At 43.5% G+C, this 20,124-nt stretch overlaps 2 protein-coding genes across 2 annotated transcripts in view; one reads left to right on the top strand and one right to left on the bottom strand.

The window, feature by feature from the left end:
- LOC117354355 (mitogen-activated protein kinase kinase kinase 3-like) overlaps positions 1-20,124 on the bottom strand; it is a 276,906-nt gene that overhangs the window by 241,610 nt on the left and 15,172 nt on the right. The gene's annotated exons all lie outside the window — the stretch shown is intronic.
- Positions 6,343-20,124, top strand: part of LOC117354356 (myeloid differentiation primary response protein MyD88-like) — a 128,130-nt gene continuing 114,348 nt past the window's right edge. Inside the window, exon 1 of the mRNA XM_033931733.1 lies at positions 6,343-6,481. The gene's annotated coding sequence lies outside the window, so the exon portion shown is untranslated. The remainder of the gene's footprint in view (positions 6,482-20,124) is intronic.

Here is a 20,124-nt window from a genome sequence, read left to right as displayed (position 1 = left end):
GTTAGAGGAAAAATAAAAATAAAATAAACATTTTAACAAGACAGCATTGATCTAAATACTTTGGAAGGTAGAAGAGAGGAGAGAAAGGAATAGAAGCAGAAGGGGGAGCCGTTGAACAGTAGAATTCTGGAGAAATTTAAATGATAGAAATAGAACAAAACATAGACAAAAGGCAAAACAATAGATAAGATTAAAGATAAATCATAAGCTGGAAAGAAAAATAAAATAAAACTTTGTCTTCAATCCACGGTTTCAGCGTCAGTGATGAAGTGGAGCAAGTAAGTTTAGGAGGAGCGATTGACGTTTCCAGAAAGGGCTTCTTCAGGGAAGAGACTTGGCAGACAGTCCCAGGATGCCTATGTCTCCTCCCCTGCGATGTTCTCCCATCCATGCATTCCCTCCCAGACACACTGCCCGTGCCCCAGCCGCTCCAAGGAGGCTGCCCCAGATGAGGCCCACGGTGAATGCAGGATTCTCTCCTCTGCGGGAAAGCCGCCCGGAGCCGACAGTCGATCTTCTTAGCGGATTGCATGGGGGGAAGAGTTCACACTCTTGGTAGGATCGGATCTGCAGCTGGTGGAGAACCTGGATTTCACTCCAAGCACGGGGAATACAAAGGCCTCCTTTTACGAAGACGCGTTAGCGGGTTTAACGCGCGCGACTTTTCAGCACGCGCTATCCCCCCCCCCCCCCCCGCGCTAGCCGGAAAACTACCGCCTGCTCAAGAGGAGGCCGTAGCGGCTAGCGCGGCCGGCGGTTTAGCGCACGCTATTATGCGCCTTCGTAAAAGGAGCCCAAAGTTTCAGGAATGGCAGGCAAAGGAGTGTAGGTATGCAGGGCAGTTGATCAAACTATAAACAAGTGTGACTTCCCATCCCTTCATTTTAAGGATAAATGGGACATCCCCAACATACACCTTTTACAATATTTCCAGGCGAGACATTATCAGGGAGCTCTAAAACAGTGTCTCTGAAACTGTGTGCCCCGAAGAGATTCCAGGAGTGCCACGAGAGATTCCAGAATTTTACTTTATTTTAAAAATTCCCTTCATAGGGGAATAGATGCCATGTACGCTGCTTACACGAGAGTCTGTCAATGTTATGAGCATCTGTGTGTGTAAGGATACAATCACCCAGACAAGCATCATTCTTTGACGTGATTGGTCCTTGAGAACCAAACGGCAAGCCATTTATTTTTAATGCAGTAGTTCTCCTAACTTGAGCAACAAAGAAAACAAGGCTTTCTTACCGTTTGGATCTTCTTATCTTTGTAAACTTGGGATTTTCAACATGGACAGAAATTAAATTAAAAAAAAAAAAAAAGAGAACGACTGCAGATGATGGATGATAAAATGCACATTTGCTTGTCAACTATCCAGCCGCATTTTGAGTTTATTTGCACACAAAAACAAGTGCGTCCATTGCATTGATTAACAATTCTATTTTATCTACTTTGGTTTCACCGTTGTTACAATTACTCATTCATAGCTTAAAGAACTTTAAATAACTCTCAAATTTAATTTTTTGTTGGTTTTGCAATTTTATCATTTCAGTTATAATGTGCCGTGAAAAACATTTGTTCATTTCGTGTACCAGAGCTAAAAAAAAATTTGAGAGACACTGCCCTAAAAATCTCAGAAGGGTCTTCAATATATGAGAACATGAAAGGCATTTGCAGAAACATCCCTTACCTTGGTTTGCTGGTACAGAAAGAATAAGGAGAGATTAAGTGACAGATTTATTTTCTCTAGCATTTTTTAACGCAGCAAATTGGCGTAAGGATATGAAGGAGGCATTGGAGATGGCTGTAAAATCTCCATCTAAGCATTAGTTTTGTTGTTTTTAGAATCGATAAAACCGACTTATAGGCAAAGACATTACAGGCTATAGAGGATATGACAAATGCTAAGGCTGAACATGTAGGGGTAGATGGTCAGAATGATTTAACCGGGAAGGAAAGGCTCCTGCAAGTTTGATCTGCTTTGTTAAATAATTTGGAAGTATAATTATGGCAGTATTTTTGTATAAGTGGGGAGGGAGTTTAGGAGTTATGAATTTTAGGTGGGTTAGGTCTACAGTAGGATTTAAAACTAGAAAATTTTAGTCACTCTCTAGTCTGTGCTTTTGCAAACCTGTTTTGCTACATTAAAAACAGTATTATTGCATTGTTTAGTGACTCAATAAAGATATTTTAAAACAAATTGCAGCACGCAAGCTATCTTCAGATTTTCAGCGGCACTTGACCACACAGTGCTGCTGAAACTCCGTTGTGACCGATGCAACACTATCCTAGTAGAGATGGGGAGGTCTGGGGGGGGGGCAGAGTCGAGGCTGCACCGCGATTTTACCTTGTTAATTGGCATGGTCAAACTACTAATCGGGCAAGTGCCCAGTTCAAAATAGTTGGGGGAAATTTCATAGAAACATAGAAGATGACGGCAGATAAGGGGCATAGCCCATCAGGTCTGCCCACTCTACTGACCCACCCCCAAGTCTACTATCCTAGGGATCCCACTCCTGGTGACAGATTCCCTTGGCTTAACCCTCTAAGGCGGGGGTCGGCAACCCGCGGCTCCAGAGCCGCATGCGGCTCTTTTCCACCTTTGCCGCGGCTCCGGTAGTGTGTCACGCAGGCATGCAGCTTACAAGTCCGGCGTCGCGGCGGGAAATAGCCATGCTGAGCAGTGAGCTCAGCATGTACACAGATGAAAGCCTTGCTTGCTGATTGGTCCGGCGGCCCCGCCCCGCCATGCCGCCGGACCAATCAGCAAGCAAGGCTTTCATCTGTGTACGTGCTGAGCTCACTGCTCAGCATGGCTATTTCCCGCCGCGACGCCGGACTTGTAAGCTGCATGCCTGCATCGCCAGAATTTAGGTAGGCTGTTTTCATCCCCGTGGGAGTCCCGTGGGCCAGGGGGCGTCCCCGTGGGTCAGGGGGGCATCCCCGTGGGAGTCCCGTGGGCCAGGGGGAACAGGGAGACAGAAAGAAAAAGTTGGGGGAGAGAATGAGGTCTGGAGGAGAGGAAACATACAGGAGGCTGAAAGAAAGGAAGATATAGTGAGATGGACACAAAGAAGGGTGATGCTGGAAAATAGGTGGAATGGTAATTCTGACAAACACAGAAGGGAAATGCTGGATCAAGGAGAGATGGGGCTCAGGCTGGATGGAATGAGGAGAAATGCCTTGTTGGCCCGGAACTTCCTCTCCTACGTCAGAATTGACGTCAGGGAGCGGAATGCTGGTCAGCGCGACGCTTCTGCAGGGAAAGCTTGGGACGGCGGTGGCTTGGGGGCTATTCCCCGATGGCGGTGGCAGCAAACCGAGTGGCTTGGGGGAGGGCACGGAGAAAGAAAGAAAGGGGGCTGACAGGGAGACAGAAAGAAGGCGGAACAGGGAGACAGAAAGAAAAAGTTGGGGGAGAGAATGAGGTCTGGAGGAAGAAAGATTGGATGCACAGTCAGAAGAAGAAAGTGCAACCAGAGACTCATGAAATCACCAAACAGCAAAGGTAGGAAAAATGATTTTATTTTCAATTTAGTGATCCTGTATATAGCATTAAGATAAGAAACAATATATGCAGTGTTAGATTTGTTTTATAATGGTTTTGCGGCTCCAAGTTTTTTTTTTCTTTTCGAAAACGGGTCCAAGTGGCTCTTTATGTCTTAAAGGTTGCAGACCCCTGCTCTAAGGGATCCCACATGGGCATCCCATTTGCTCTTAAATTCTTGCACGCTGTTTGCCTTGATCACCTGCACCGGGAGCTCATTCCAAGGATCAACCACTCTCTCGGTGAAGAAATATTTCCTGGTGTCGCCATGAAATTTCCCACCCCTGAGTTTGAGCGGATGCCCTCTTGTGGCTGAGGGTCCTTTGAGAAAGAGAATCTCTTCTTCCATCTCGATACGGCCGGTAATATACTTAAATGTCTCGATCATGTCTCCTCTCTCCCTACGTTCCTCGAGTGAGTACAGCCACAAATTTTTCAGCCTTTCCTCGTACGATAGATCCTTGAGCCCTGAGACCATCCTGGTGGCCATCTGTTGCACCGACTCTACTCTCAGCACATCTTTTCGGTAGTGTGGCCTCCAGAATTGCACACAGTATTCTAAATGAGGCCTCACCATGGTTCTGTATAATGGCATTATGACTTCAGGCTTCCGGCTGAAGAAACTCCTGCGGATGCAACCTAACAACTGTCTTGCCTTAGATGAAGCTTTCTCCACATGATCAGCAGTTTTCATGTCTGCACTGATGATCATTCCCAAGTCTCGTTCTGTTGAAGTTCTAGCTAAGGTCTCACCATTCAAGGTGTAAGTTCTGCACAGATTTCTGCTGTCGAGGTGCAGTTATTTGGTAGGTGAGTTAACACTAATTCTTAGATGATTACCTCCAAAGCAGCTAAACTGGACAGACAAATCACCACTCTGTTATCTTCGACTACAGACTACAAAGCCTTCAGGAGAGACATTAAAACCATACTCTTCAAAAACACATAAAAACCTATCCAGCACAACTAATCCCAACCCAATATCCAACACTCTATTTACCCTTAAATCTCTCTAATACTCTTTTATCTACCAAACGTTATCTAAAATCCATAATTTCACCCTATTCTTATCTCCTAAAGACCTCCACTTCCCTTTGGTAAGTCTTTACCCAATTTATATTACCTTAAAAATTCTATGTCATCGCTTATTCTATTCCTTCAAATTTTGAATGTAATTTTGTTTTAGTTTGGATGTAATCCGCCTTGAACCGCAAGGTAATGGCGGAATAGAAATCACTAATGTAATGTAATGTGAGCGTTGCCAGTAGGGAGGGCTGGGAGAGGGGATACAATTCTTTGTGTTATGTATCTGGGGGCTTTTGCCTCTATGGGTTATTGGTTTTCTCTGCTTGTTATTGCAGTTATTAACTGCCTACCTGTATTTGCTGTTGTATGTTCTTTGTTTTTCTTGTTTTTTAATAAAAGCGTTAATTACAAAAAAAAAATACAGGACAGTAAAAAGGCTGTCCTAACTTAATCCAGGCCCTTACCCTTGTACCAATCTGAACATTGCTGTTACCCGGATAAGTTTGGGAAGCCAATCCTAGCCCGGATATTCAATGCAAGGGCCTGGATCAGGCTCTGCACTGAACATCAGGTCCAAATGCAGCAAACGATGATAAATGCCTTTGAAAATGCTGACCACGGCTGCCTGAACGTTGGTGTTATACTCTACGAGGCTAGAAAATGAAGGAAATGTATAGTGGTGGCCTTAAAGCTGATGAGGAGAATGACGATAAGCCCCCTCCTACCCACCTTTTCCAAGAATGGGGTTAATTGAATGTGCAAAATTGTATTTAATTGCTCACAATAAGCACAGAATCAAATGAGAGTGAATGCTATATAAGCAGTTATGAAGCCAAATCAAAATTAAATATGGCAAGGATCCTGTCAGATAAGGTGGCAATAAAATGTGGTTTCTCTCTTCAGACACCTTAGAGAAAAGGATAAGGTAGGTTAGAATGAGTGAACGGGGCTAAAACAGGAAAATACCTGAAGGGTATTTTGAGATGGATCTTAGAAATAAGCTAAAAAAAAATAAAAAAATCAATGGGATGCTGTTGATACTGTTCACAACCATTACAGTAACTTGGTTATGATGTAACTTCCCTTCCCCCCTCCCCAAGTTGTGGTTAATAAAAACAGAATTAAAACCCCCTAAAAGCAGTGGTCACTAATGCACGACCTCCAGCCTGCATGCGGCCCCTGAAGTCCTCCATTGTGGTCTTCAAACAGTTGCTGAAATGCTCTTCAATCCTGTAAATGCATTAATTTAAATCTCGAACAGCAACAAGAAATGCTGTGGAGAGTCGATGTTCCTGATATGGACTTTATTGTAAAATCAACTTGATAATCCACATAAAAACATGTAGTACCCGATCCCTTGGGATGTTTTCATGTGGATTATCAAGTTGATTTTACAATAAAGTCCATATCAGGAACATCAACTCTTGTGGTACGCAGCCCATGCCTGCTAGGTGTGTCCCTAGTGCAGAGCCCAGTTTAAAGGCCAACCCTTCCCCCAGTGTTACAGATAAACCTTTTTTTGATTCTCCTGATGCTATTTCTCCCTTGCTCTCTAGAGGGAGTCAGAGAGCACGAGTGCAGAGCGCCCATCCCCCTGTCAGGCCCAGGGTTGCTGATAGGAAATACTTCCCACCTGAGGGTTGGGGGCGGGGCTGCAAACTAGTTGCTCAGAGAGGAACGCTCCTGGGAAGTCCGTTAAAAGGAGGAGAGCTCAGGGCTGGGAGATACTGATGGTAGTTCTCCACTTGAATGTATTGAGCTGATGGAAGCCGGAGAAGAATCTGCTTTCAAGGAGAATGAAGAATCCCAAGCCATGGAAATTGACCTAGATTCTTCTGCAGCTCCAATGAGTGAAATTCTTCCAATGGAAGTGGGCTTCCTGGAAGGCAAGCCGCTCGAGGAATAAATGTGAGTAGCTGTGACCTTATTATATGAAGGACTTCCATGGTTATGCATTGCCCTGTGGGAGCTTTAGTAATCAAGAGCTCCAGAAGATTGAAAGACTTTTGTGAAGGTTTTTTTTTGTGTTTCTCTTCCATGAGAAAGGACTGTTGCCAGCCCAGGTAGTGGGGGTTCGCCTCATGTATTTTGTGGTGGGATAGTGGGCCTGTTTGGCAGTTTAGCAACACATGAAGCGCACTACCTGCCCAGCATTCTAGCAGCTGGGTAAATCACAGCTGTTACTCTGACTAGTGCTGTGGTAGTCAATTCAAGAACTGTTTGTATTTTTGAATATTTTGGTTTTCATTGCTTGGAAATGAGTAGGGGCTGAAGCCAATAGCCTGAATCTTAGAAAAAGACTTGAACTTTTGAACATTCCCACTTTGGGACAGTTTGCTGTTTTGTATTGTTTGGGGGACTATCTTCTAAAATGCATGAAACATCCTGACCGAGTTTTTGTTTAAGTTCCAGTGAAAGAATAAATTCTGAATTGATTTAAGCGACTACACTTACCTGGTGTGGCAGTATTTTTCTTCCATTAATTTTCCTTGTGCAGCCCTCTGCGGCTCACAAGAGCACAACTCCCTTGTCCCAGCCGCTCAGGGCCCATTGTCCTGAGCCGGTTGGTGACACTCTCCACAGCATTCGTTCAATGTCTCAGAATCTTCTCGTCATACCTTCTTTAAAATGAATCAATACGTTGCGCTCCAATAATTTTGCCGTCACTGCCCCTACTCTCTGGAATTCGCTGCCTAACCATTTGCGCAGTGAATCTGATATAAAACAATTTAAAGCAAAATTAAAAACGTTCTTGTTCCAGGATGCTTTTGGACAACAACTGTCCTCTTAAGGACAAAACATTAAATTAAAATTATTACTTTTTACCCTAACCTATGGTATTTTCCCCTTTTTTGTTGCACTTTTCTTTTACGATTGTAGTTCTTCCCCATTTCCCTTTGGTTTGAAGTAGGTCTATACGTCTTATCAGTGTTTTATTATGTCACTTACATTTTATCCAGTATCCCCAGTTTTAATATGTTTTTATGTAAATTTTATATTGTACACCGCTTAGAAACCTGATTAAGCGGTTTAAAAAATCTTTTAATAAACTTGAAACTTGTTGTTGTTGTTGGACTTTTATTCTGTGGAGACATTAGGGTCAATTTCTTGTTTTGCTTTTTGTTTTAATTTCAATCTCGCCCACTTGATCTACTGTAGTAACTGCAAAAAAAAAAAAAAAATCTCTTAAGCATGCTACTGTATGTTTATTTGTATAAAATTGTTTTATTTTTGTCTCCTATTTTTAAATTGTCATACGTATTGAAGTATTTGACATTGCGTGAACAACAAATTTTTAATAAACTTGAAACTTGTAAACTTGTACTCGGGTGTGTCTCATTTATGGAATTTGCTACAGTTGACAATCAAAAATAAAGTGAGTTTTTAAATATATCCATGAAGGTGTTGTAGAATCAATATTAGGATTATTTTTTACACTGTTTAGATATAGTCTAAAGAAGCAGGTCAAAGCGGTTTACAAAATTAGTAATACGTGCAAGCTTGAAATCTTTTGGTGGCCTTCTGAGCTTTCTCGTAGTCGCACTGTGGCCCTTTACGTGAAAATAGGCTGGAGAGCGCTGCCCTGAAGTATCCATACAAATACTCCCTTCCCCTCCTCCACTTACCCAAGAGAAAACAGAGCGAAAATTGGTATTTCCTCTTATTCATCAGACATAAAAAAGGACAATCGAGTTCAGATGTCGCCTAGGTTAACAGTGACTCCATCACCACACAAAATCCCGAAAAGCTCTGCACAAAATATTCGCACAGTATGCGGATCATATAATAATAATACGAGTAGTGATACAACTATTTAACATTTCTACAATGCTATTATAGATACACATAAGAGACAGGGACAACTAGGTCAAAAAGAAAATTAGGGAGTTTCATTTATTGTGAGAATAATTAAGAACATGGGTTTGAACAGGGCCCACAGCAGGAGCACGATTCACAAAATGAGGCAGAAAAGATTTGAGTTGGCCAAGGAGGAGAAGGGTGCAGATGAGAATGACTTAGCCAAGGAGCAGAGTTTCCAAGGACAGGCGAATGGAGAGAGTTGATGAGGAAATCACCCATTTTGAAGGCAGCAATGGTGGACATGACAATGAAGCCGACGGCACAGTAGCAGTGGCCGCTAAGAGAGTGAATAGAATGCTAGGTATAATCAAGAAGGGTATTACAACCAGAACGAAAGAAGTTATCCTGCCGTTGTATCGGGCAATGGTGCATCCGCATCTGGAGTACTGCGTCCAAAATTGGTCGCCGTACCTTAAGAAGGATATGGCGTTACTCGAGAGGGTTCAGAGGAGAGCGACACGTCTGATAAAGGGGATGGAAAACTTTTCATACGCTGAGAGATTGGAGAAACTGGGTCTCTTTTCCCTGGAGAAGAGGAGACTTAGAGGGGATATGATAGAGACTTACAAGATCATGAAGGGCATAGAGAGAGTAGAGAGGGACAGATTCTTCAAACTTTCAAAAAATATAAGAACAAGAGGGCATTCGGAAAAGTTGAAAGGGGACAGATTCAAAACGAATGCTAGGAAGTTCTTCTTTACCCAACGTGTGGTGGACAACTTGGAATGCGCTTCCAGATGACGTAATAGAACAGATTACGGTACTGGGGTTCAAGAAAGGATTGGACAATTTCCTGCTGGAAAAGGGGATAGAGGGGTATAGATAGAGGATTACTGCACAGGTCCTGGACCTGTTGGGCCGCCGCGTGAGGGGACTGCTGGGCACGATGGACCTCGGGTCTGACCCAGCAGAGGCATTGCTTATGTAATTATGTTCAAGCAGTAATCCTGTGCTAACCAGTTGCTACTACTATTTATAAGAACATAAGAATAGCCTTACTGGGTCAGACCAAAGGTCCATCAAGCCCAGGAGCCTGTTCACACAGTGGTCAATCCAGGTCCCTAGTACCTGGCCAAAACCCAAGGAGTAGCAACATTCCAATCTACCAATTCAGGGCAAGCAGTGGCTTCCCTCATGTCTTTCTCAATAACAGACTATGGACTTTTCCTCCAGGAACTTGTCCAAACCTTTCTTAAACCAGCTATGCTATCCACTCTTGCCACATTTCTATAGCGCTGAAAGGCGTACGCAGCGCTATACATTTAACATACAATAGACAGTCCCTGCTCAGAAGAGCTAACAATCTAATTTGACAGACAGGAAATCTCAGGGTTGGGGAGATTATGGTAGAGGAAATGATACAGTGGGTATAGGTATCTGGCAGCAGTGAGTGGAAGAGCTGAAAGGGTTTCAAAAAAGTGGGCTTTTAGCTTGGATGTGAATACTGCTAGGGATGGAGCATGACGCATCGATTCAGGCAGCCTGTTCCAGGCATACGGTGCCGCAAGAAAGAAGGGACGGAGTCTGGAGTTGGCAGTGGAAGAGAAGGGTACAGATAAGAGGGGCTTGCCTGATGAACGGAGTTCACGGGCAGGAGCATAGGGGGAGATAAGTGAAGAGAGATGTGGGGGGAGGGGGGGCTTCAGAGTGAATGCACTTGTAAGTCAGCAAGCAGAGTTTGAACAGTATTCGGAAATGGATGGGGAGCCAATGAAGTGACTTGAGGAGAGGGGTAACGTGAGAATAGCAGCTCTCATGGAATGAGTCGTGCAGCAGAATTTTGAATGGATTGTATAGCACCCTGTAACGTCGATGCACTAAATGGTTAGCACAGGAGCATCCAATATTTGCTCATAATGCAGACCCTAAAAAATTCAAATATTTTAGTGTGCACACATTTTGGAGTTATTGCGGGATGCCTGAGCACATCTGGAATACTCCATTTTTAGCAGTATTGGGTGCAGCAGCATAGCGAGGGTAGGAGGCGCCTGAGGTGGTGGCAGACCCCCCTCCACCCCTCACACCACACTCGTACCCTCCCTTCCCTCCCCCTACCCATACCACTTTATATCTTTGCCAACGCAAGCAGCTTCTCCGGCCTGCCGCTTGCGCTGCCTTTCCCTCCGACATCACTTCCAGGCTTCGCCACCTGGAAGTGATTTCAGAAGGGAGCCAGGCCGGTACGAGCCGCAAGCAGAAGAATTTGCTTGCTCTGGTGAAGATTTAAAGAGGTACCGGGGGCAGGGGAAGGGCGCGAGTGTGGCATGGAGGGGGGGGGGGCGGAGAGGTCCAGCACCCCCACCAAGATGGTGCCTGGGGCGTCCCCCCCCACCCCCCCTTACTAGGCCACTGGTTAGGTGCAAATTAGCATGCAACACAGCTTAGGTGTTAGTATTTTACCTTCAGCAATAAATATTTTTAAAATTGCTTGCAGTATATGTGGATAAAATATTAACAGCCTCCTATCTTAAAACCACATCAATGGCTTTTAAAAGCTACCCTCAAACTCCACAAGCGTTCCCTTTGTTAATATTTATCTAACACTTAAAAGACTTGAACTTAATATTCTGGTCTATTAAAATTTTGATATTACTTTCTGAAAATACTTTATTGAGGCTTGCTGTGCGAGTGAAGGGCACCACACCCTGACTCACTGCGAGAGAACTCGACCAAGGAACCACATGTCCGACTGTCGTAGGGGGTTTCCATTCATGAACGGCACAAGTCTGAAATCTAGTAACAGCATCACTTTTGGGGTCTGGTCTCACCGAACAGCTACGTCCCACAAGTTTAAAATGCATGCTACTTTGCAGGCATTTACCGTGCATCCAATTCTCTTCCTGCATTAACTGTTATGACATTTGCAAAAACATCACAACAGCAAATCTCGGCCTAGGGCTAGATCCATGCATGGCAACCTCTCCTTCAACAAGTCGCCACCAGTCGGAAGTTGCAATTCTGTGCCAAAAGCCAATAGAAGCAATAAACCGTGGTATTTACGTATTGGGTTAGCATGTGGGAGTTCACCTTTAGCCTCCATAATCTGCATGAGTCACAACTATTTCAATTTATGACTCACATCTGTAAAGAAATGAGAAAGTGATTTTAATTGATAAAAGTGGTATTTAACAGGCGGTGTGGCCTGGGGCCAGGTGCTGGGGTAGGGGGGTGTTAGGGTTTCTTCAACCTGGAGCATTACCACGTAGTTTAACTTTACCTCAGCTGAAGGGCTAAAGGGTTTAATACATGCAACTGTAGGAAAAGGCAGAAGCAGCAGTCACCAGTGCACCCGTCAAACTTGACAGATGGATATGGGTTTGGGTACAGGTCATGCATTTGACATACTGACTTTCTGTGGTACAACCAAAGCAATGGCATTCTCTCTGTCCCGAGTGGGCTCACTACCTAAATTTTTTGGTTATGTACCTGGAGCCATGGGAGGATTAAAATAGTTATGCCTGCAAATAACTACCTTATGTAGCATAAGGCAAGAATTATTCTGTTCAACAGTGATATTTATTTGACTCTACAAACTGATCCAAGATGACAGTCTCTCAGTAATTTATAAAAATACATGCAGAGGTCAGGACAGAATGGAGTGAAAGATGAATAGATCAGCTCTTCTGTGCTCTTCTCTCTTTTGCATAAAAAAACAAACTGCCCCCCCCTTTGATATTTAAAGATTGTAAACAGAGACATTCAGAGCTTGGCATCTGAGATTTGAAAAGAACATAAGATTTGCCGCTGCTGGGACAGAATAGTGGTCCATCGTGCCCAGCAGTCCGCTCACACGGCGGCCCTTAGGTCAAAGATCAGTGCCCTATTTGAGTCTAGCCGTACTTGCACCCAAGGCACCAAGAAAAAAATGTGATAAAAGTGAATCATAGGCAGCGGAACACTTTTTTATTTGTCCCTAGTAGGCTCACAATCTAACTTGTTATATTAATTCTCTATCATGGGAAAGACTCCATTCATATTACAGAATAACAATAAGTTCGAGTCCCCTTCTGCCAACAAGCTTGCCTCTGAATTGCATGCAAGGCTAAATCAAAAGTCCGAGGGGACATACTGAAGCTTACCATGTTAGTTTTGCCAGGAATGCGTTCTAACCAAATGTTAACTTTTTTTTGTTGTGGGGGGAGGGACATGTCAGGGGCAGAGAGTGGGCGATCCTACCAGGGCTGTGGAATCGGAGTAGGAGGAAATTTCGGGTACCTGGAGTCGGAGTCAGAAGTACAAAAAACTGAGGAGTCGGAGTCGGAACATTTATCTACCAACTCCATTTTTGAACTTGGCATACCAATCATGAGCGATTCTTTCAGCTATAGCATCCACTATATACACAGCACAAATGTTGCGAGCAGCTTCTGCGGCCTTAGAACCTTGATTAAAAGCAAAAATAAGGTGGTGTCGAAAATGCTCATTTCTCTCAACTTGACATTCCATTTTAACGATCTGAAAATTAACCAGTGCTGTGGAGTCGGAGTCGGAGGAAATTTCAGGTACCTGGAGTCGGAGTCTGAAGTACAAAAAACTGAGAAGTCGGAGTCGGAACATTTATCTACCGACTCCACAGCCCTGGATCCTACACTTACCAGTTAGTACATCTACATTAATGTGCGTTGTTAGTGCACAGATAACCGAAGCCCTTTCCACCTACAAAATAGGTGGCATTAAGTGCTCTTATGGTATTTTTTTTAACCAAAAACAGAGCTAAATACTGCAAATACCTAGCAGTGCACGGTAGTATTAATAGCCCAGAAATTTGAAAGGACTATGGCCTCAGAATCGGAGCCCACGCATTGCCATAACAGTCACAGACTGGGAGTAATCTGCGCAGTGTACTTGCTCCTGCTCCAATCATCGGCCCACACACCTGCAATTTTTTTAAAGATTTTTTTCAAAGCATTTAAATGAAATTACCACCCCAATGGGGTTATATGTAGATAAGTGCAAGCCAGGATATAAAAGACCAAAAAAGCAACTTAGCTTTATAACTGATTGTACAGAGAAGAACCGTCACTAGTGTTCATATGCATATGAACACTAGTGACGGTTCTTCTCTGTACAATCAGTTATAAAGCTAAGTTGCTTTTTTGGTCTTTTATATCCTGGCTTGCACTTATCTACATATAACCCCATTGGGGTGGTAATTTCATTTAAATGCTTTGAAAAAAATCTTTAAAAAAATTGCAGGTGTGTGGGCCGATGATTGGAGCAGGAGCAAGTACACTGCGCAGATTACTCCCAGTCTGTGACTGTTATGGCAATGCGTGGGCTCCGATTCTGAGGCCATAGTCCTTTCAAATTTCTGGGCTATTAATACTACCGTGCACTGCTAGGTATTTGCAGTATTTAGCTCTGTTTTTCATTATATATTTATATACTGCTGGGTGATTATTTTTTTTAACCAGGCATGTGCTATAGGCAATATTAGCACATGGTTAAAAATGAAATAAATAAATAGAAAAATAGGGTGGGTTTTTATGGCCAAAGGCAAAATGGTCTTAGAATGCAGGAATGACCCATGTAAAGGGACACGGTACTACTCGAAAGGGACCAGAGAAGAGCAACTAAAATGGTTAAGGGGTTGGAGGAGTTGGCGTACAGCGAGAGATTAGAGAAGCTGGGCCTCTTCTCCCTTGAAAAGAGGAGACTGAGAAGGGACAAGATCGAAACGTTCAAGATAATGAAGGAAATAGACTAAGTAGATATAGACAGGTTGTTCACCCTCTCCAAGTTAGAGAGAACGAGAGGGCACTCTCTAAAGTTGAAAGGGGATAGATTCCGTACAAACGTAAAGAAGTTCTTCTTCACCCAGAGAGTGCTAGAAAACTGGAACGCTCTTCTGGAGTCCGTCATAGGGGAAAACACCCTCCAGTGATTCAAGACAAAGTTAGACAAGCTCCTGCTGAACAAGAACGTGCGCTGGTAGGGCTAGTCTCAGTTAGGGTGCTGGTCTTTGACCAGAGGGCCGCTGCATGAGCGGACTGCTGGGCACGATGAACCACTGATCTGACCCAGCAGCGGCAATTCTTAAGTGAGGCCATTTATTACCAAGCTTAGTGAAAAGGACCTCTCACAATGTCAGCCCTTAAGGGACAGGAAAGTGTATCTGAATATAAGTCACCCCGAGCTACTACTGAAAAAAAAAAAAAGGTTCAAGCTAAATCGAATCCAAACATACCGAAAGTCTCAGTTTAGCATTAAACCATTTAAATAGCAGTTTGACCTATGACCTACTTACATAAGGTCACAGGTCTACTAGACTTGAAAGGAAACACAGCATCGCCAGCGAGGGCCTTTTGTGCATATGAAATCGCGTGCATCGGCAATGCACTCATCATGTAACAAAGCAGCTCTTGCTTCGTATATTAAAAAGGAAACAGATCAACCATTTGACTGCCGCGCTCCCTTAATGCCATCTTCCACCACTTGCACCAAAACCTCAAAGCTTGAAAGCCAGACGAGAGATTTTTCTAGCTCAAGTTCTACAATCTGTAGCCTAGTAATTCTTCAACCACCGGTCCATGGACCAGTGCCGGCCCACAGAAATTTCCTGCCGGTCCACAGGGCCAGCACATGCATCAGGCCCAAAACAGTGTTCTTCAACCGCCGGTTCACGGTGCGATCGATGCGGCGTTATCTTCGAGCCAGCTCTCTCTTACTAGCTGATTCAGTGCACAAAGCCACAGGCAGTGGCTCCTACGGGCATCGTTCGCCTGAACCAGATGCCTTCTCTCTGATGTTGCAACGTCAGAGGGAAGGCTTCCAGATGAGGCACGGGACGTGCAAGGTGCAATTAGTACTATTATGGGGGCGGGGTCTGGGGTGGAGATTGGGTAGAGATGGGCGGGATCTGGCCCACGACTTAGCCCAGTGTTCTTCAACCGCCGGTCCACAGAATAATTCTTTTATTTCTGCCGGTCCATAGGTGTAAAAAGGTTGAAAAACACTGTACTAGCAGACATGGGGCGTCTCTGCCTATCAGTGAAGCAGTTGGGATCAATAGCTGCTGGTTTCCAAAAATAAATGAAAACAATTGCAGTCCACACTTCTATTTAGCCCATATGAAAAAAAAAGAAGCTAAAAGCACCCAAATGGAGGTAATAAATTTAAATGGTGAATGAACTACAAAACATGACCTTGCTTCCTGCCTGTAGCTGTTGCTTATCTTTGCGTTCTCCATATACCAGATTTTCTTTAAACTACCAAGCCGGTATTCCATATTGTTCATCGGGGCCCATCAGAGTCCAGGGCCCTGATACGACTGTGTCTGCACTCTTCTCTTGTAGGTGGGTTGGGGGATGGCAACGATTTACTAGTCACTTTTGTTTGAAAATTGATGATACTCTTCAGTTATTTGAGTCAGTTTGGATTTTGTTTTCTGTTGCTGTACGTTGTATAGTTGACCATATTTTTATTTTTTCAATTGTATATTAAGAACATAAGATTTGCCGCTGCTGGGTCAGACCAGTGGTCCATCGTGCCCAGCAGTCCGCTCACCCGGCGGTCCTTAGGTCAAAGACCAGTGCTCTATTTGAGTCTATCCTTACTTGCGTATGTCCTATTCCAGTAGGAACTTATCCAACCTTGTCTTGAATCCCTGAAGGGTGTTTTCCCCTATAACAGCTTCCGGAAGAGGGTTCCAGATTTCTACCACTCTCTGGGTGAAAAACTTCCTTTCGTTTGTATGGAATCTTCTAAATTTAGCGAGAGCCCTCTCATTCTCTTCACCTTGGAGAGGGTGAACAATCTCTCTTTCTCTACTAAATCAATTCCCTTCAATATCTTGAATATTTCGATCATGTCCCCTCTCAGTCTTCTCTTGTCAAGGGAAAAAAGGCCCAGTTTCTCTAGCCTCTCATACAGCAACTTCCCCAGTCCCTTAACCATTTTTGTCGCTCTTCTCTGGACCCTTTCGAGTAGTATTTTTTTACATTATCATCAATAAACATGTTGCAACATTAAAAAAAAAGCCAAAAGCTCCCAATAGATGTAATAAATTCAAATGGTGAATGAACTACAACGTGCCAAGGTTAAAAGCTTCAAGAAGAACTCTGGAACAACCTCACCTCCCCGCTCAGAAATTCAAATTCCCTCCAACTCTTCCGCAAACACCTGAAAACTTGGCGCTTTTCAAAAATCTAACACCTCCCGCTCTTTGGTACCTTGACCCCTCTCTATCCTCTTAGTTCCTTTCCTATTACCCTTCTTCTTCTGGAGTTCCTTTCTATCCTAATTCTGTAAACCGTGCCGAGCTCTACGCTTGCGGAGATGGCACGGTATACAAACCTAAGGTTTAGTTTAGTTTAGAAGTTGAAACCTTTAGAGCAAGCGCTTGTTTATGCTTCTTTACACAGGTACTTTTGGAGCACTGCGTGCTGCAGCGGCTTAGTTAGGGTTACCATATGGCTCCAGGGAAAAAAAAAACCCAGGATGGATTGAGAAACCCACGTTTTACTTTCATTGCTTTCAGTGGAAGTAAAACCCGAATGTCTCAATCCGTACTCTATTTTCTGGAGTCATATGGTAACCCTAGGCTTAGCAAATGGTTACGTTTTCTTGTTTGCTCTGTTTTGGTTTTCTGAAGCGTATCATCAGTCCATTTACAAAGCGTATCATCTTCCGTCCATTTAAAATGCAAAACTGCTCATAGTGCCTAAGATCTATTCTTGAGTCAAACACTGGCCAGGCAGGGTCTGAGTACAGCTGTAAAAGGATGGAGTCGGTCCAGGCGAAGGATACTGAAAAGGTGGGTGGTCCTCGTAATAAGACATATGGGGACAAACTTAAAGATCTCAAAGTCTATACTTTAGAAGAAAGGCGGGAAAGAGGAGATATGGTAGAGACGTTTAAATGCCTATGTGGCATAAATGCACATGAGTCAAGTCTCTCATTTGAAAGGAAGCTCTGAAATGAAAGGGGATAGGATGAAGTTAAGAGGTGAAAGGCTCAGGAGTAATCTAAGGAAATACATTTTGACAGAAAGGGTGGTAAATTTGTGGAACAGTCTCCCGGAAGAAGTGGTGGAGACGGAGACAGTGTCTGAATTCAAGAAAGCATGAGATAGGCATGTAGGATTTCTTAGGGAGCAGAAAAGATAATGGTTACTGTGGATGGGCAGACTGGATGGGCCATTTGGCCTTTATTTGCCATCATGTTTTTACGTTTCTATGTAAGGAAGGAAAGCAAGGCGGCTTCTGGGTCAGCTGCGGGCTGCGTGTAGGAATCGTGGTCACAGGTTTGTGAAGACAAGTGCAGTTGGGAGGCGGGAGCTAGCCAGATGAGGTAAACACATCCATGGGAGGGAAGGGCACAAATTCGGGACACAGCACAGCGGGAGGGAAGGATGACGAGGGGCAAGTGGGACACAGAAGGAAGGGAGGGAACACAAACTTCGGACAAAGGATGGAAGGAAGAAAGGAGGGAGAGAGCATGAAGTTGAGACATAGGATGAAAGAATGGAGGAATGAGGGAAAGAGATGCTGAGGTGGGGGAGGGAATAGAGAAGGATAATTGTTGGGCATGGGAGATGGTGCACATGGGGAAATGAAGAAAAGAGAGAACTGTTAGGCATAGGGAGAGAGAGAAAGAAATATTGGGCATGGTGGTGGGAGAGGCGTGAGGTACAGATGGATGGGGAAGAGAGAGATGAGAGGGAGAAATGCTGAATGTGGTGGTGGAGAGAGAAAAGGGACGGATGAAGAACGAAAGTAAGTGTAAACCTCATATCTTTTCTTTCTATTTAAACAACAGTACTTTATTCTGAGGACTGTTTCTTTAATGTGTACTGTGCAGGATCCAAGTTACATACAAATTCAACTTAAGAATGGTTTAAAAAAATGGAACTGCTTGTAGTACTTTTGACAGTTTGACAAATCACAGGCACCCAGTCTCCCAGCTGCATCTAATTCAGTGCTAGCAGGAGGAATCAGAATTGAGACCGGAGAAGAGTGGCAGATTCCAAGGCCAAAAATCAGTGATGGCCGTATGCTGGAAATACAGAGTCACTGGGTAGAAGAAAGGGCTGAAAAGAACAGTAACTCTCAAAACAGGAAGTGAGCAAGAGTGGCTGGGGGAAACCACTGTTCCTTCTAAGCTGAGTGAGAGTCATCCAACTGCATTGCTGCCAGAGAGTGGTGCTTCAATATTGTGCTTTCAAATTGCTAGAATAGGCAAGTTCCAGGAGTCCTGTAAAGCTTGCCTGTCCCTTACTATTGAAAATAAAACAGCACCTCCTACTGGCCTTCTCAGCTTAGACCAGGGGTGTCAAAGTCCCTCCTCGAGGGCCGCAATCCAGTCGGGTTTTCAGGATTTCCCCAATGAATATGCATGAGATCTATTTGCATGCACTGCTTTCATTGTATGCTAATAGATCTCATGCATATTCATTGGGGAAATCCTGGATTGCGGCCCTCAAGGAGGGACTTTGACACCCCTGGCTTAGAGGGAACAGTGCTGGGGACAGAGAAGGTCGTTTACTAAAGGTCAGTGTATGTTATCTGCCAGAAGACCCTTTTTTTTTTTTTTTTTTTGCAATGGGCTCTGCTGTAAATAACATACACTAATCATTAGTAAAAGACCTTCAAACAAACAACTTTCAAAATGCAGAAGAAAGGAAGTGTGAGAGGCAGAATGGAGGAAGGGGAAAAGTAGAAAGCAGAAAAAGGAACAGTTACAAATGGTCTTTCTCCACTGACCTCTAAGAAATTTGTTTGATGCTTAACTGCTCTTAAAAAAAAACCAACAACTCCCCTATGTGCCTAAGAACTACATCATCTGAATAAGGAAAGCATTAAGTCATCAGACAGGAAAGAGAGAAGCGAGGTCTTTCACACAGCAATGAAACATTAATTAGCATCATGATGTGAATCTTTGAAAAAAAAAAAAGAAATAAAAATTTATACCTAACCTATCAATACAGTTCTACGTAGGGTTCAATAAATATTTCATCACAATTATAAACATAAAAGCGTACTTTCCACCACTTCAGTGTTAAAAAAAATCACAAGCAAACTGAAATACTTAGACCCTTTCTCAAACCCACAAATGTCCATAATTCGGCTGGCTGCTATTAAAAAAAAAAAAAATCCAAACACATAGGCTAATAACTGAGATTTGCACACGAACTATCACTCAGCAAGATAAGTTGAGTGAGGGTACCTCGTATGTATCTCTCTAAAAATGACCGCTATAGCAATCTCAGAAAAGCCCATGAAAAAAGCCATCATTGTATTAATAAAATAATCTTTAAAACAAGACCCTGTGACCACCTTTTAAATATGAGCCTTTCAGCCTTTCAAGTCAACTACAAATTCACCCCCCTTTTACGAAGCCTATGAGTGTCGTAGCAAAAAGCCTAATGCAGTAGTATTGAAAACAATATAAAAAAAGAGGAATTAGATAATATTGAAACTGTTCATCCCCTTCCAGTAATGCATTGTGCCATCACCACAGCAGAACGATCATCATATATGAACCTACATTTGTAAATATTTACTTTAGAACAGGGGTGCTCAGTGTTGGTACTCAACCCAGTCAGTTTTCAGGATTTCCACAATGAATATGCATGAAATCTATCTGCAGACAATGGAGGCAGTACATGCGAATAGACATCACATATGGTCATTGAGGAAATAGAAACATAGAAACATAACGGCAGATAAAGGCCAAATGGCCTATCCAGT

This window comes from Geotrypetes seraphini, chromosome 2 (genome assembly GCF_902459505.1).
Source record: "Geotrypetes seraphini chromosome 2, aGeoSer1.1, whole genome shotgun sequence".
Classification (NCBI taxonomy): domain Eukaryota; kingdom Metazoa; phylum Chordata; class Amphibia; order Gymnophiona; family Dermophiidae; genus Geotrypetes; species Geotrypetes seraphini.
This window is presented reverse-complemented; position numbering and strand designations above follow the sequence as displayed.